Raw genomic sequence first — 17,331 nt, forward strand, 5'->3', positions numbered from 1 at the left:
ACGTGCCTATACTTCCAGTCACCGGACACCCCGGGCAGAACACTCACCTCTCGGCACCTTGACCTTTCTTCACTTTCCTCCCAAATGGATAGCATTCACTTTTACAGAGAACTATTTGCCTGGATTCTAAAAAACAAAACAAAAAACATCCACGTTACTATGGTTTTAAAGACACACCATTGACTGTTGTAAAGGACACCTTTTATTGTTTAAAGACACTGGGACGATTTCACAAAGAGTTAAAGACTCACTGGTCTTATCTCGAGTTTAGGACGAGTTTGTAACATCCCCTCCTACCTACCTCTTTGTGAACTCGACCCCTGGACACCTTTGGTAATTGTCAAAGACCAGGTGTGCACTTTGTTTTAAAATACACAGTGAGTGATGGTAAACTAAATTATGCATACAATACCAATTATTCTGTAACTGTTCTCAATGCTATATCTAACTTTATTCAGCACCAATGTATATGTCAACTGTAGGTGTTGAACCAAGTGAAGTTTTGAATGCAACCACTTTTTACTTCAACCAACTACTTATGCTGACTGACTATAACCATTAGTACAGGACATATAATTTGAACCAAATTAAGGTGTTTTTTACTTTTTTATATTTTAATATTATACCACTTTATACATCAATAAACTACTTAATTCCGACTTTATTATAACTTTCTCTATTTCTATGTGACAGGTTTACATTAGGTGTCGAAAATACATGACATTTCCCTGTATTTTTCTTTAATCAGATTGTGTCTGAAGAAAAAGTAAAATAAACAATAATTGAATGGGGTTTTAAAGAGGCAGGGTTTATTTTTGGAAATTACTCCACAAGATAATAACCATAAAAACTTACTATATTTAAAGAGCACCGGAGAGCTGGTGATTATAAAACATTGTGAGAAGGGACACCCTCTGAAGTAGTGTCATTTTATAGAACGAGGTAATTTTAACCCACAAAATTTGAGCTTGAGAAAGGCTTCATGCATGAAAAGGTGGCTAAGCATAACACAATTATGCTTACAAGAACAAGGTTCCCAGCCGCCAAAATACCATGTCGCGTGTACAACTTGTGACTGGTATCCTGCTCAACTCTGCTAAGCATACAATTGTAAAGCAATATTCTCTGCTTTTAAGCTTAAAAGCAGCTCTGTGAAATTGTTAAGCCAAAACTTTGAGCAATAAGAAAAGCTTTATAAGTAGGATTTGAAACTTTGCATGGTGGAAATAAGATATAGAAGCGTTTGCGGTAACACCATGTAATAACTATCTCTAAACGAGTTGGGGTGGTTCTGAAAAGAACCGTTGGATTAACTCAACGTTTCGATCAGTATGCTCTGATCGCACGATCAGTATGCTCTGATCGCACTGGAAATTTACATTTAAACAACATAACTTGATCCTGGTAAGTCTTTGATTCTAGAAAGAATTTGATTATATTTATAAAAACAGGTGATATTTTGTTTTGCATTTACTCAAAAGATTGATGTACACAGATATCTGACCTGCTTTAAAAAATGTCATGACAAAAACTGGTGTGTTAAAATTGACACTATGATGAGTGTTGTCACGTAGATACCAAACAGAAAAACCAAATGTAATTGTTTTTAAGAAATAAGTGTTATTTTAACAGCCTATGGTGTTCATTTTTTCTTTCCTTTTTTTTTATTGGGGGGGAGGGGGGTATTTATACCTGAAAACACCCATGGTGTTAATTGAACACCCCAGTTTCTGCAGTAATGAACACAGTCTTGCCTTACTGTCCAATCTTTAAACTTTCTGCTTGTCAGTCCATTTTCATTGTTGAGCTTTATTAACTTGTTCTCTCTGAATATTTCTGCACCTAAAAAATAAATAAATGAAAAGTTAATCATATTCATAAATAGAGCTACCAATTATTGAAAAATCTTTAAATCATGGACAGTGATTACTTGAATAGATTATTCACAAATCTTTAAATATGGTGCCCCCCCCCCTCTCCTGCCATTCCATGGCCAAACAGGCCATCTTGACAGTTTTGGGTTCTTCTTTTTTGGTTAAACTGAGGGTGTTTTTATCATTTCAAAGTTTCAAAGACACACAGTACTTTTTGGTGAGGGGCCCAACCAGGAGCAGGTTTTATATCTAGGTATCTAATTGTGTTCTTCGTGCCATCCACCCATCCCTTAATGAGTTGTTTCTTAATTGAAGCATGCAGCATTGGCTAAATTAGCCAGGACTTCTCGTTCACTGGTGTTGGCGAGGAGGGATGGGGTGAGGTGGGGAGGGGAGGAAGTGCTTTTCAGTGAGCTTCCCCCAGGAAGAGGAAAAACACATATTATTGCAAAATAACAATTTTCTTTGCATATAATGAATATGATGAGTCTACTTCAGCTGGGGATTAAAAGTTTCCGTATCCTGCCAACGCCTTTTCACTCATTTTTACAAAACAAAGATAAGTCAATTGAATACTATTTTATTTCATATTACAAAATGAAAAAGAGGTGGCTGGATACGGAAACTTTTCCGAAAAGAATCACTTGTCTCAATGTGTGTCACTTTTCCACACGTAGACCCTGTATACAGACTGTACGTGGTCCAGTCCAGTGGTCGAGTGGTCTTACTCTTAGTGAAAGATTTGTGAAACAGCGAAAATATATCACAAACAAAAAGTTCCACTTACCCATAGTGAATTGCAATACTTCCTCCGGTGTAGGGCCAACTTTTGATAGTTTTTAAACGGTCGTATCCACAAGGAATTCTAAACTTTATTGGTGGCACATTTTTACTTGAAAATTTAGCGCCGTGCAGGATGAAGCACATGCGCAATGCAAACAAAAGACTGGTAACTACATCGGTTAGGTTCCTTAAGCGCACACGGAGTCTAGGTGCCAGAGTCTGTATGTCAATAGAGGGCGCCCTCCCAATCGTACACGACTAGATCGAATTCTGAAGCCGAGTTAAAAGTGTGTTTGCAAGCCGCGTGTGCATTCTAGATTAATACGGTTTTAATACAGAGTCACGTATCAGTATCACATACTCTCCTTGCCCAGAGCAGTTCAGTAAATTCAATTCATCAAGGAATCATGAACCACCTCAGGTACATTATGTGGTCTAGTACCTTTATAAAACAAAAATATGGTCAAATTATTTTCGGATACTAAGACACAACTTCGCTGAAAGCAAAATTCATTACACTTCTTTCATATCATCTGTCCATAATGTCATCCATCTATACAGCTCTAGGAAAAAATAATATTTTCAGATGTTATGGAATTAATTTAAAGGGTTTGGCTACTTTTTTGTTCAATGCAAAACACAATGCACACAAAATTTACACGGTTTGAATGTAACAATAGTATAAAAATGGTAGAAACTTTCATACAAATTCGCTAAGTACAGAGAACTATTGCTTAGCAGAAACAGAGTAACAGCCAAACGTATCTTTGTAATGTATGCTGTCTGTCGCTGGTTCCTAACTTTTGCTAAGTAGACCTAATACTCTTAGCGGCTCTATGAATCTCGGGAATTCTTTAGAGGTGCGTTATTTCTTTGTTTTCTTTTTTCTTGGGTGGGGTGTACTATCAAAAGGAAAAATAGTGTATTAAAGACAGTATGGGAACTTGGTGATGGGGGGGGGGGGGGGGCGGGGGGGTAGGCCTATACCCTCTGGCCCCATATCAGGCGTGGGATAGTATTACATGAATGAAATTATAAAAATAAGAAGGATTAATAAGAAGGTCTGTGTTTACAAAAGTGCAAAAGTGTATCTCTAAGGAAAGTGGTTATTGGCAATGACATCTTAATGGTTGAAGTTTGATGAAAACTCGCTAGAGAGGCTTCTTGACAACTCAAACAAATCAACGAGAAACGAGTCGTTGAACTTGCTCATGCTCTCAAGGGTACAGTAATAATGAACGGCAAGATCTTTGGATCCACTGAACTTTTTTCTTCAACTTTGACTTAAATTTTTAGGCGAAAACACAGCGAATATAGAGTTAAACTTTTGTTTTTTTACCTTTAGAAAGTAGTTTTTCTCTTAAAGTTGTTCTTTGCAATCAGGATAGTTGTGAAATTCGCTTCAAATGTTGACTCAGTGTGTTGCATTTAACTGTTTGCATTATGTGATGAATAGAGAACTGGTGTGTGTGGGTATCATTGAGTGGTCTAAACTGTTTGCATTATGTGATGAATAGGGAACTGGTGTTTGGGTATCATTGAGTGTTCATAAACTGTTTGCATTATGTGATGAATAGGGAACTGGTGTTTTGGCTTCATTGAGTGTTCATAAACTGATTGCATTATGTGATGAATAGGGAACTGGTGTTTGGGCTTCATTGAGTGCTCATAAACTGCTTGCATTATGTGGTGAATAGTGAACTGGTGTTTGGAGTTAATATTGAGTGATGACATGTAAACTGTTCGCATGTAATGAATAACGAACTGGTGTTCAGGGTTCATTGCATGCTTAGGACACCGTTGTATATAATCAATGAAACCATGTTGGATCACGGATCTTTTTGTCGAATACAGAACTACTTTTTAGACACCATGCGAGTATTTGGTGCAATGGCGTTATTTTGGGGTTACTTTGGTATTAATTAGAAAACACTGCCCGAAATTGCTGAAAGGTTTTTAGTGTTCAAGGTTCTTTCAGTGAATTACTGGAATCGGGGTTCAAATTTCAAAAGATATCCAAGGTTTATTATTTATGTGAAATTATTGTCCTTTTGGTAACATTCATTTGATCAGAAGTAATAAGTCCCTTGGAAGCAATAAAATGATTATCGTTAATGGCTATGGTAATTTCTATGGCGATTATTTTTTTGCTAAAGTTTAAAATGAACATAATAGCTTTTCGACGCTTTTATCTGGCTCAATGATCATACTAATTAATTGCTAAGGCAAGTGAATTTATGATGAAAGACAACCATTTTTGTTTAAAAAAAAAGAGCATTTTGTTTGGAAGTACAGCTATAGACCTTATTATTTCATCATCATTAGCGTGGACATTTAAAGCTAAGCGGGGAGGGTGGGTTAATAATTAATGATCTATAAACTAGATGAAATTAACAATTCGTACTAATGACTACCACGTTTTAATTTGAATTGTACTTATTTTTACGAACACAAGCTAGGTTTCCTGCTACCGCATGTTTCAGTGTATCGCTTTCTGTGTGGTCCAGTGGCTAAAAACTGTCAAAATATTTCTGGTATATTTATTATTATCATTTAACATTGAAACATGGTGGTCCAAAGGCCATAATCGATTTAATGTACAAAGGTAATAGGTCAAAAATCTCAATAAAATATTTAAAAGTTACAGTTGCAAAAATACAACAAATACAAGAGCAAGGTGGCTTAAGCAATACACAGGAAATTGAAATAAATTAAACTTAAGACTCGAAAAAATACAAACACGAAGCTAGCATGGGAAACCAAGGAAGGAGTATTAAATGTTGCCCAATTCCTAACCCACACACTTGCCTGATACCCTTCGTCAACCACCGTCACAGCCAACAGTCGAAAGCCACAGCCAACAGTCGAAAGCCACAGCCAACAGTCGAAAGCCACAGCCAAGAGGAACATTGTTGACTTAAGTGCTATTCACACGACGACAATTTAACTGGGGTCCCTTGCTAAATTTTAGCATGGTTATAAAATGTAGCAATGTTTGACAAGATTTTACAAGACAACTAGAAACAATTGTTGTCCTTTCACACAAGGTAATTTTTTTTGCAGTTTTACAACAACGCTATAATTATTTTAGCAATGGACCCTTGCTAAATTGCTATCATGTGAAAGGGGCTCTATTCCGAGTCAGACGACCGAGAATTCCTGCTGCTTATTTTGACCGATCAAAACATTATTTTGGTCCCCACTGGGATTGATCAAAAACTGGGCCAGTTCGTACCCGCCGGAAGCTTTCCAAAACAACTATTATTGTTTCCTTCGAGTACACAAACCAATACACGCTCCCTAGTTTCAAATCGTAAGCATGGCAATGTATCGGTTTTGTTAGTTTGCTCCAAAAAAAAGAAGAAAATGCACACACTACAGGTAGGCCTATGTGTTTTTAGAAACACTATACATTTGTTTTTAGTTACAGCAAACGCAATGTTGATGTTGCACTAGCTTTGCTTCGGGCTCTAGTGGTCATTGTGTTATTTGAGCTGGATTTACGAAGATCTATTTAGATCTACATCTATTTTCTCATCTGTTGTATAATCGTTATCACAATATCATAAGGAGTTATTGAAAGAGGTGGAAATTAAAGACGCTGGACACTATTGGTAAATGTCAAAGACCAGTCTTCTCACTTGGTGTATATCAACATTTATGCATAAAATAACAAACCTGTGAAAAGTTGAGCTCAATTGATCGTCGAAGTTGCGAGATACTAATGAAAGAAAAAACACCCTAGTCACACGAAGTTGTGTGCTTTTAGATTGTTGATTTCGAGACCTCAAATTCTAAATCTGAGGTCTCGAAATCAAATTCGTGGAAAATTACTTCTTTCTCAAAAACTACGTCCCTTCAGAGGGAGCCGTTTCTCACAATGTTTTATTTTACGGATGCGTACGGCGATACTGTTGTGCGCGTGTGTGCGATATACACAGTGTTGTGACACGCAAAGTTTAAAGATGACCGCCAGGTTTGAAATACTGGTATTATACACGTGCCTCGAAGTATGACGTCAGATGTTTGAACAAGCCTACCAGTAACCCTATATGCAAGGTCAAAGGTAATTTTTCTCAGAAAACCGCCAAGTTCAAAAGACCGGTATTACACACGTGACTCGAAGTGTGTACGTCAGATGTTTGAACAAGCCAACCAGTAACCAGATATGCAAGGTCAAAGGTTCATCTGTCAGAAAACCGCCAAGTTCAACAGACCGGTGTTACACACGTGGCTCGAAGTGTGACGTCATGTTCGGGCAAGCATGATTTATTTTGTGCAAAGAGTTGGTAGCCTTTATCAAACAAGAACCTCGCCCTGGCGGCCTAAAGCCCGGTTCATACTTCATGCGAACACGAATGCCAAGCGAATTTGACGTGAATTTGACGTCACACCCTCCTTTCGCAGCGATTATTCGCAAGGGAGCAGAGCAGAGTTCAACTGCTGCGAATTGTTCGTTGCGAATTTGTGACGTGAATATTCGCTTCGCATTCGCATTCGCAGGAAGTATGACCCGGGCTTTACACTTTCGTATTATACTATAGTAGAGGAAGAGACCTATATTATATAGGGCCAACAAGAACCCAACTAGCCATGTCTATTAGGCGCCTAAGTTCTTCAACTCCTTTGGCACAACAGCACCTGCTTCAACTAATACAATCCAGAAAATTGCTGGGAACAAAACTAAACACTAACCTTTGCAGATGGTAATTATGAAATGGATTGTTTAAACATTGGTCCAACTGCCCCTTGGCGTTCAATAAACGCGGGTCTGTAAAATTACAAAAGCCTGGGTGCGTGAGTTAGCTGCCACTCTCCGCCATAAATTATCTTCCTACCGCGTCCGTCGGGATTCGGAAGCGGGAAAGTCAAGGTATTTTCTCGGGAGGGCAATCCTTCACCGTCCGGTGAAGAAAACCTCGGTGCCCGAGTTTAATGATGACCGTGTATTTTGGCATTAGGGAGTTCTGCCATCACGGGCACTGTACAAACCTGAGGCATTAATAGTGCACAGTATATTCTCATGTGCACAAAACTCCTGCAACTGAATGGGATCTACTACACCTGAAAGCATTTCCTTTCACCTGCCTCCCTTGAATCCAAACGGAAGCTGCGTTATATCTTTTGGAAGTTGTTCATAATTCTCCAGGTTGATCTGGGATTCTGTTGTGTAATTGCACAGTGCTTTAACGTGCTCTAGATATCTCTGCACGGAGTGGGTACTATGCAGCAAGTGCTCTTAACCCGTTTGGCCTAGATAACCAAAATCCTTAGGCAAACGTAAAGACACAAGGTAGGGAAGGAAGAGGGGATGTGGGAAGTCTTTTCGGTTAAGACACTTTGGAAGGCTGGCGAACAATGAGAATTTAAAAAAAGATGTTCTACAGCAGTATTTTTATTACTTCCTACAGCTGAGTGTAGATTCGTAAAAGTTCTCACACTTTCATCAATAGAGTGACGTCACAGCAATAGTTTAATAACGATTACGATAAGTCCAGTCTTATGGAATATCCCGCACATTCTTCTTTTAGAACATGACAGAAAATTTAATTTGATATAGGGTATTGGACATCCACATTATGTTTGCAAATCGAATATCGATGTGCTTTACCGATAATGGACGGTTGACATTCCCATAGGTTTCTACAGTGAATGTCTACCTTGTACATCAATATTTGATGTTGGACATTCACATAGGTTTGTACAGTGAATGTCTAGTATACCTTAACTTGTACATAGATATTGGGTATTGGACATTCACATAGGTTTGTACAGTGAATGTCTACCTTGTACATCAATATTGGACATTTCCATAGGTTTGTACAGTGAATGTCTATATTGTACATCAATATTGGATATTGGACTATCACATAGGTTTGTACAGTGAATGTCTACCTTGTACATCAATATTGGATATTGGACATTCACATAGGTTTGTACAGTGAATATCTATCTTGTAAATCAATATTGGATATTGGACATTCACATATAGGTTTATACAGCGAATATCGATGTTCCTTTTTCAATATTGCATAATGGTTTGTGCAATGCATATCGATGTTGCTTTATAGAAAATGAATATTGGACATTCACATAAGTTTGTACAGTGAATGTCTACTTTGTACTTCCATTATTGGATATTGGACATCCACGTATGTTTCTACAGTGAATGTCTACCTTTCACATCGTTCGATGGAAAATTATGAACAAGTTAAATTAACACACTTTAACGATACCTCATTTTAGTCAGATAAAGAATTTTTTAAAAGGAGGTAATCCTACAAAATGTCTACGAAGCCAGATGTTTCATCGTACTTGACAATAGTAAAGTATTTTGTATAAATCAACTCACTGAACAACATGAACTAGCTGTTTTATCTTCTAAAAACCGCCCAGATGTTTTTCTTTAATAAGCAACTTATTTTTGACATTTCGAAAATAACTCATAATAATAAAATATTCTGAATAATGGATGCACCTGGGTGCATAGTCACTGGTGTATACATGGTTAATAACTACATGTGATGCATATTCTATTAATAAAACAAAAACAATTATCTGTTCATGAGTTTTATCAGAACATAAAAAGCTGTTTGAAAAGGTTTCACTTATCAAAGTGCAGAACACACCACAGCAATAAAACAATTAATAAAACAAAAACAATTATCGGTTCATGGGTTTTATCAGAACATGAACAGCTTTTTGAAAAGGTTTCACTTATCAAAGTGCAGAACACACAACATCAATTTTATGAGAATCATTTAACAACAAAACAATATTAACATCCCGTAAGAATAAAACAATAATTATGAATTATCATCCTACACAATTTCTATGAAGCCAGATGTTTTCATCCGTAATTGTCAAGAGCCTAAAGGGTTTGTACAAAAATAAATAAAATCAACTCACTGATGAAAGAACCTTGAAATAAAACATGAACAACCTGAACTAACTGTTTAATCGTTTGAAAACTAACACAAGACCAGTGTATATGCCAGTTCGCCCTCTTGTTCTTATATATAACTCTATTGGTTAAGACAACTACTGGTTACCACGATGCCACTATCTTTGTCGTGTCCCCTGAATCCAATAGCAGTAATCAATGCTGATACTTATTTCACAAAAAGGAACCAGACTAGTTCTCCTTCCAGCCTTAGTTTGGTTACATTGATTTTGAATGAGAGAAAATCAAGATGGCCTTACCCAAGGGTATCATGATCTTTGAACCAGAGCCAAATTTCATAGAGCTGCTAAGCACAAAAATTTGCTTATCATGAAATTTCTTCTTAATTGATAAAAACAGGATTACAAACCAAATTTTCATTTGTTGCATATTGCTTGATAGTGGTGTTCAGCTATTGTTTGCTTATCATGAAAATCACGTGGAAATTTTGTTGGTAATCCTGTTTTTATTAAGGAAGAAATTTCATGCTAAGCACATTTTTGTGCTTAGCATGCAGCTCTACGAAATTGGGCCCAGGTAGGCCTCTTCCCAAAAGAGCAATCGAAGTACCACACCTTCACCACCAATATCATTTATGCAATGATGAATCTATAAAACGAGCCAACATTATTTTGTCTCCTGCATTCTGTCTACGATTCTCTTTGGGGAAATCTAGAATTTTGTCACGCCATTCATACTGTCCACAAGAGGCCTCACTCATGCATTCACACTTACACGAGTTAACATGCATGCTATGCATCGGTTACTTTAACCAACATCATGGCATGTTGGAGGTCGGGCACGTGGCCTGAAAACTACAGCTCATTACATTATTTGACAAGCTAATTTCCATGTATATATTTGTTTTGCATGTTGTTAGTTAGTTTTACATCATTGTCATGTTTAAGGTGGGGCTCGAAGCTAAACATGGTGGACTTATAAAAGTACAACTCATCACTCATTAACTTCAGTATTAATTGACAAGGCTAATTCCCATTTCTAGGTTCTTGTGTTAGTTAGTTTTACATCAATGTCATGTTTGAGGTGGGGCTTGAGGCTAAACATGGTGTGCATGGCCTTCAAAGTACAATTCATCAAAATAGTTCCATTATTTGACAAGACCATTTCATTTAGAACTGTGCGCTACACGGGTTCCGTAAGCGCAAAATTCTATAAGCAGTGCCTTTAAAAATTGTGCCTTGATTAAACTTTGCATTATTAAATTTGATTAATGCAATACCACCATGCCCAAACACTAATCGTGCGAAAAACACGCGCGAAAAACGAGCCGTTTAATCTTTGGACAAAAAGGTGACAGAATCATGGGCTCCGTAAAATTAAGGTGTTTTGTTTTCATTCATTTTCCAATAGATAGTGTATTTAAACAATGAATACATTTCATTCATGCATTAGTCGTCGAAGAGCAATCATTCCGTAAAATCTAGCTTTTATTTCACGAGGTTAGGGAATAGTCCCCATTTTACTTGGTGATTTTAGTTTTTCGACACTAGCACTCACAATCATCCATAACAAATCTTAAAGGCCCTGGACACCGTTGGTAATTAATCAAAATAATTGTTAGCATAAACACTTTATACTTGTCATAAAGCGATGGCGAGCTGTTGATAGTATAAAACATTGTGAGAAACAGCTCCCTCTGAAGTAACATATAGTTTTAACTAACATGTTTTAATTTCATATCGAGACCTCAGAATTGGATTTTCAGGTCCCGAAATCAAGCATCTGAAAGTACACAACTTCGTGTGACAAGGGACGGTGTTTTTCTTCCGTTATTATCTCGCAACTTCGACGACCAATTGAGCCCAAATATACACAGGTTTGTTATTTTGTGCAAAACTATGTTGAGATACACCAAGTGAGAAGACTGGTCTTTGACAGTTACCAAAGGTGTCCAGTGCCTTTAAAGAAAAGTATAAGTTATAACAACAACAATTGTGGAATGATAGGCTAGATTTATTAAAAACCCATCATATGAGAGGTAATAAAGGATGACTACGGTGCGACGACCTGAATTTTGAAAAGAAAATGGACTTAAGCTAAAGCCCTATGAAAGATGATATGCAACTACAATTTCCCGCTGGAATTTCAAATGACAAAAATGCATTATCTACAGAAATAATATCTTGTATAGTCTGGCATAATACATTTTAAAATCAGCTTTTAAAATTGATGGAGTTGACAACTTAAAAAATCAAAACAGGTTGCAGGGGGCTTGGCCCAGAGAGCTGTTTGGCGGTGGGTGTTGAAGGAGGAGAGGCGGGAAGTCGAGGTAGGGCGGGAAGTCGAGGGAGGGCGGGGGGTCCGGTAAATTAAAAAATATTTCACATATGTTGATCAGTGTCATTATGGGTAATATAAAGGCGAGAGACAAAGTTTTATCATAAATTATACGCAACCCAAAGGCATACTCCTAATAGCACCGTACTCGATACTTTCCCGAGCTCTGTGTTAAAAAAAACACTCTGGTGGGATTCGAATCCCACGACCTTTGAAATTCTCGAGCAGTGTCTAGGCAGAGTGATTTATCAAAAGCTCAATTTAGCCAGTGACTAAAACTGCAAGTTGTAACGCATTAAACTGCGGACCAATCTATGGTGTAAAAAAATCCAGCGGATAAACGACCTTGCATTTGCCACTTTTAAGCTTTGTTTCTCAGGCGTATTCTCTCAGGAGTATATGGAAAGTGGATTTTAACTAAATTCATAAGCAGCGTAATAAACAAAAGCCCACTTAGCCACTAGCTATGATAACTTGCAGTAATAAACACTATAATAATGTTCACGATGTGTTTCAATCTGACGCCGTCTGTGTGGGTTTATTACGCAGAATACCAGCAAAAATGTGAGCAACCATGACATTTACAGGCTTTTGTTCCGTCATAATGGGTTTTGCAGTCCCTGGTTGTGTGAGTTGCTGCACTTTAAAGACACTGAACCCATTGTTAAAGGCAGTGGACACTATTGGTAACTACTCAAAATAATTATTGGCATAAAACCTTACTTGGAAACGAGTAATGGGGAGAGACTGATGGTATAAAACATTGTGAGAAACAGCTTCCTCTGAAGTGACCTATAGTTTTGGAGAAAGAAGTAATTTTCCACGAATTTGATTTCGAGACCTCAAGTTTAGAACTTGAGGTCTCGAAATCAAGCATCTGAAAGCACACAACTTCGTGTGACAAGGGTGTTTTTTCTTTCATAGTTATCTCGCAACTCCGACGACCGATCGAGCTCAAATTTTCACAGGTTTGTTATTTTATGCATAATATGTATTGCTCAATTATGGCCATGACCGGTCACTTGAGGAAATTAGAAGCTACAGTTGAACCATTTCGGGAAAAAAAAAAATCCGTATCCGATTGCCACCTTTTCACTCATTGTTTCCAAAAGCAATATCTCATTTTGAGTAAATAATATTTTTAATCAGATAAAATTTACAAGTAATGAAAAATTAGGGTGACGAAATGTTATCTTGAAAGGAAAACAACATATATATTTTGTAATTATTAAACATTAACACCGTTGTGTAAATGTCATTAAAGCCATTATACACTTTCGGAACAGGGGTTCACAGACTTACAAACTTACAGGGTTTACAGAAGGTAATGGTGAAAGACCTCTCTGGATAATATTTTTCCATGAAATGCTTTACTTTTTGAGAAAACATAAAAACAATTATAAATTCTCGATATCGAGAATTACGGATTTATTTTAAACACGTTTCATGACACGGCGAAACGTGCGGAAACAAAGGTGGGTTTTCTCGTTATTTTCTCCCGACTCCGATGACCGATTGAGCCTAAATTTTCACAGGTTTGTTATTTTAGTTAACGAAAGTGTTCAATGGCTTTAAATACCAAACGAAATGGTAACAAAATCTCACCATTTTAAACCCCGTATAACAGACCTTAATCATTCGCAAGGGCACACAAAATATACAGCTATATACAACAAAGTGAATGGACATGGAAGATGCACGCAATCTGCTTGTAAGCAGGAATGTATAGTCTTTCTTCTATGCATTGTCAACAACCCAGTCACGCCCAACACAATGCCCTCCAGTCTGTAAATCTACAATAGGAATCAGAATGATAAGATCAAGGATCGAGAAATGAGATTTGCTGGGCACTGTAGTAGGAGCGAGGCGGGTCTGCATCAAAACTCACACTAGGAACCAAAACATGGACGCAGGAAACGTGGTAGAGGAAAGGCTCCAGACTGGAGACAGTGGAGCTATGAACAACAATGCAGGACAGAACCTTATGGATAAAACAGTTCGGGGACACCACTCGAAATAAAACTAGACTAAACTATAGGAAACATTATGAAACAAAGTGATCACTCCCACTTCATTGCATTGGAGTAAAAACGAACTAAAATCCAAGATTTTGTTGACATCCACCACAACACTTACCATCAAATCCTTGCTGCTTTGTACATCCATCAGCCAACGTCCTCCTTTAAAATTAGCCTTCGGTGCCCTTGGTGTACCTCCAATCTTAAAGGCAGGTTGGCCTTGTGGTACAGACTGCCCCTCACTCCAGACCACGCTGGTTAGTACAGAGCGAGCACATGACAAAATATACAGCTTTAGTATGCCACCAATCACGTGACTTGGCTCGTCCACGCTTGATGCGAGAGAAATGGCTACCATCAAGTTCGTCTGCAGTTTTTGTACTGGAGACCAAAAACCACGCATTATGCAAAAAGAAGCAAAAGTGATTTGCCGCCATGTGTTCGAGAACACTGGTTTTTATTGTGATGTGCAGTCAAATACGATTCGTTAGTAATAAAGCAAGGCACCTGCAAATTTTATCAGTTTTGGCAATTTTTGTTGGAAGTTTGATATAGCCGAAATGAAATTTCACCTTGAGCCGCGGTTCTAGTCCAATGAAGCTCATCGTAGATTATGATCTGCATAATTGTATCAGTTCCTACCCAAAAAGGCATTTTATTGCACCAGCTATAAATAAAACTAGTTGTATCGCGTTGTGTTGTATTTAAAGACACTGGACACTATTGGTAATTGTGAAAGACTAGTCTTAACAGTTGGTGTATCTCAGCATATGCATAAAATAACAAACCTGTGGAAATTTGAGCTCAATCGGTCATCGAAGTTGCGAGATATTAATGAAAGAAAACAACACCCTTGTCGCACCATGGTTACACGAAGTTGTGTGGTTTCAGATGCTTGATTTCGAGACCTCCAATTCTAAATCTGAGGTCTCGAAATCAAATTTTGTGGAAAATTACTTCATTCTCGAAAACTACGTCAATTATGAGGGAGCTGTTTCACACAATGTTTTATACTATCACCCTCTCCCCATTACTCGTTACCAAGTAAGGTTTTATGCTGATAATTATTTTGAATAATTACCAATAGTGTCCACTGCATTTAAGGTTTCCCTTTTATCAATCGATTATTTAAGAACAAACAAAATTCCCCATTGAAAAGCACGACAATGGCAATTTTGATGTACAGAAAAAATTGCGTGCAGGTAGGCATTTTATGTCTTATTCCTTTCATAATTATTAAACGTTTTAATATAGGAAATAGTCATGGAGAAAATGATACACAAACTGAAACAAAATACTCTTTAAAAAAATCTTACAAGGGATATGTTTTATTTTTTTATTTTCCAGTTTTTTTTTGTTTTTTTTTTATTTTTATTTTTTTTACAATTTAGTTATCTACAAACTTGTTTACTTTTTGATGTGATCTATAACAAAAAACAACACCTTGAAAACACAGTAATGTACAGTACTCGTGATTATTATAAGTATTACAGAAATAACACCACTGGTATCCGTTCCACATGCACTGTATCTCTCAAGCGCACAAGTCAAAAAGTATACCAGTGAAGATCAAAGACTATAGAGCGCCAAAGGCACAATGGTGTACTGGAGCTGTGTTGTGATGTTAACTTAATACACATGGGCGCCATTTTAGCAAGCAAATGATTCGTCATATTATCACTGATAGCAATGGTCATTGTACTGGGCCTCCTTGCATGGGTCTGCTTACTACCAAAAGCAAAGAATCGCGCTTAAGGAAACAGGAATTTTGCGCTTACATCAAACCTATTCCACGGGTTAGCAGGGATTTTGGCTTACCCGGCATTCTACTCTTACACAACTAGCGCAGGCATTTTGCGCTTGCTGTGTAAGCAGAAAATGGTGATTGTAAGCTTGGAATTCAGCTGTAAGCAGAGCCATAAAATTGTACCCTTATCTTTTGTTGCATCAAAAGAGTTGGTTGTTAAAATGGAGTCCAGTGCACAATTCACATTTCAGCCAGAGTTCCCACTCAAGCACCTTTGGCGCTCTATACTTCTTTGGTGAAGATATTTACAAAGATCAATTGCTCAATTTCCTGGAGTTATATCATCATTAATCCTATGGGGTTTTTAAACTGTGCTCATGAACCTCTCAAAATTGCATTCACAAGTGGGATATTTTGAAGTCAATGGTTTGTCCTGTAAAAAGATTTAAAAAAAGTTAACCTCTCACTTAATCTTTGAGGATAGACATAAAAGTTGAAAAATGAGTGGGAAGGAATCCTGCGGATTGTATTCAAATCTAAAACCAAGCTCCAGTAATCCTCTTATCTTAATAATTAAAATCTCTAATCATAGAGCAAACCCAGTGTGGCGGTTTTAGTCTTCCGCCGTGTTCAGTTTTCCGGGACTCAGTACAGCATATAACAACTGACTACTTTCGTTTGCTGTGCGCAGGCGTGTTATGACATAATGTTACCATCTTTGGTCATTAAGCTCTTTTCAGATGACAGCAAATTAACAAGGATCCCATGCTTGAATTTAACATGGGTGCAAAATTTGACAAAATACACCTCCGGTGAAGAGACATTTTGCATTCTGCCTGTAAATTATGCCAAAGTTTAGAAGATTTCACTGGGGGCCCTGGACAGTCCAAACATAGTTGTCCTTTTACACAAACAATTTCACAACCATGTTCAAATTAAAGCAGGGGACCCCTGTTAATTGTTGTCATGTGAAAGGGCTTTAGGGATTAATGATTACTAGCTGACATGGTTCAAATCAACTATTTATCACAAGATGTGCAAAAAGTATGCAAGCTTGATGGCAACAAAAGAAAACATAGGTTTGACTATTTTATTTATTAAAAAAAAAAAAAAAATTAAGCGGGACCAATTTCATGGAGCTGCTTAAAGCACAAAACGTACACCAAAATCATGCTTACTAGACTAAGGCTACCTGCCAACACACCATGTCACAAGTACAATTTGTGACTGGTTTCCTGCTCATTTGCGCTTAGAAGCAAACTTTTAGGCACTTAACTTTTGCCTCTGCAGCTTTATGAAATTGGCCCAAGATGTTAATTCAGTTTAAGTCCACCGTACCATCTGATTACAATTGTTATACCAACCCAACCAACAAGAGGGTACTGTGGTTCTATGCTGCCCTTTGATTGGCTAAACCAAAAAAACAATGAAACCAAGAGCATTTACATTCTGGCTGCAATTACTAAAATATAAACACACTCTACACAAATATTGTCCATTATAGGAAAATTGTGATAGAGAAATTACGGACAAAATGAACCATACCAAACGAAGGGGTAGTGTGGTCGCAATCAAAGCAGGCTGTACATAGCATTGTGAACTCTCACCCAGTAACTGCACCTGTGCCCTTTCCTGTATCAGTCTATAGAGGGCGTGTACAGCCACATC

This window comes from Asterias rubens, chromosome 19 (assembly GCF_902459465.1).
Source record: "Asterias rubens chromosome 19, eAstRub1.3, whole genome shotgun sequence".
In the NCBI taxonomy this organism is placed as follows: domain Eukaryota; kingdom Metazoa; phylum Echinodermata; class Asteroidea; order Forcipulatida; family Asteriidae; genus Asterias; species Asterias rubens.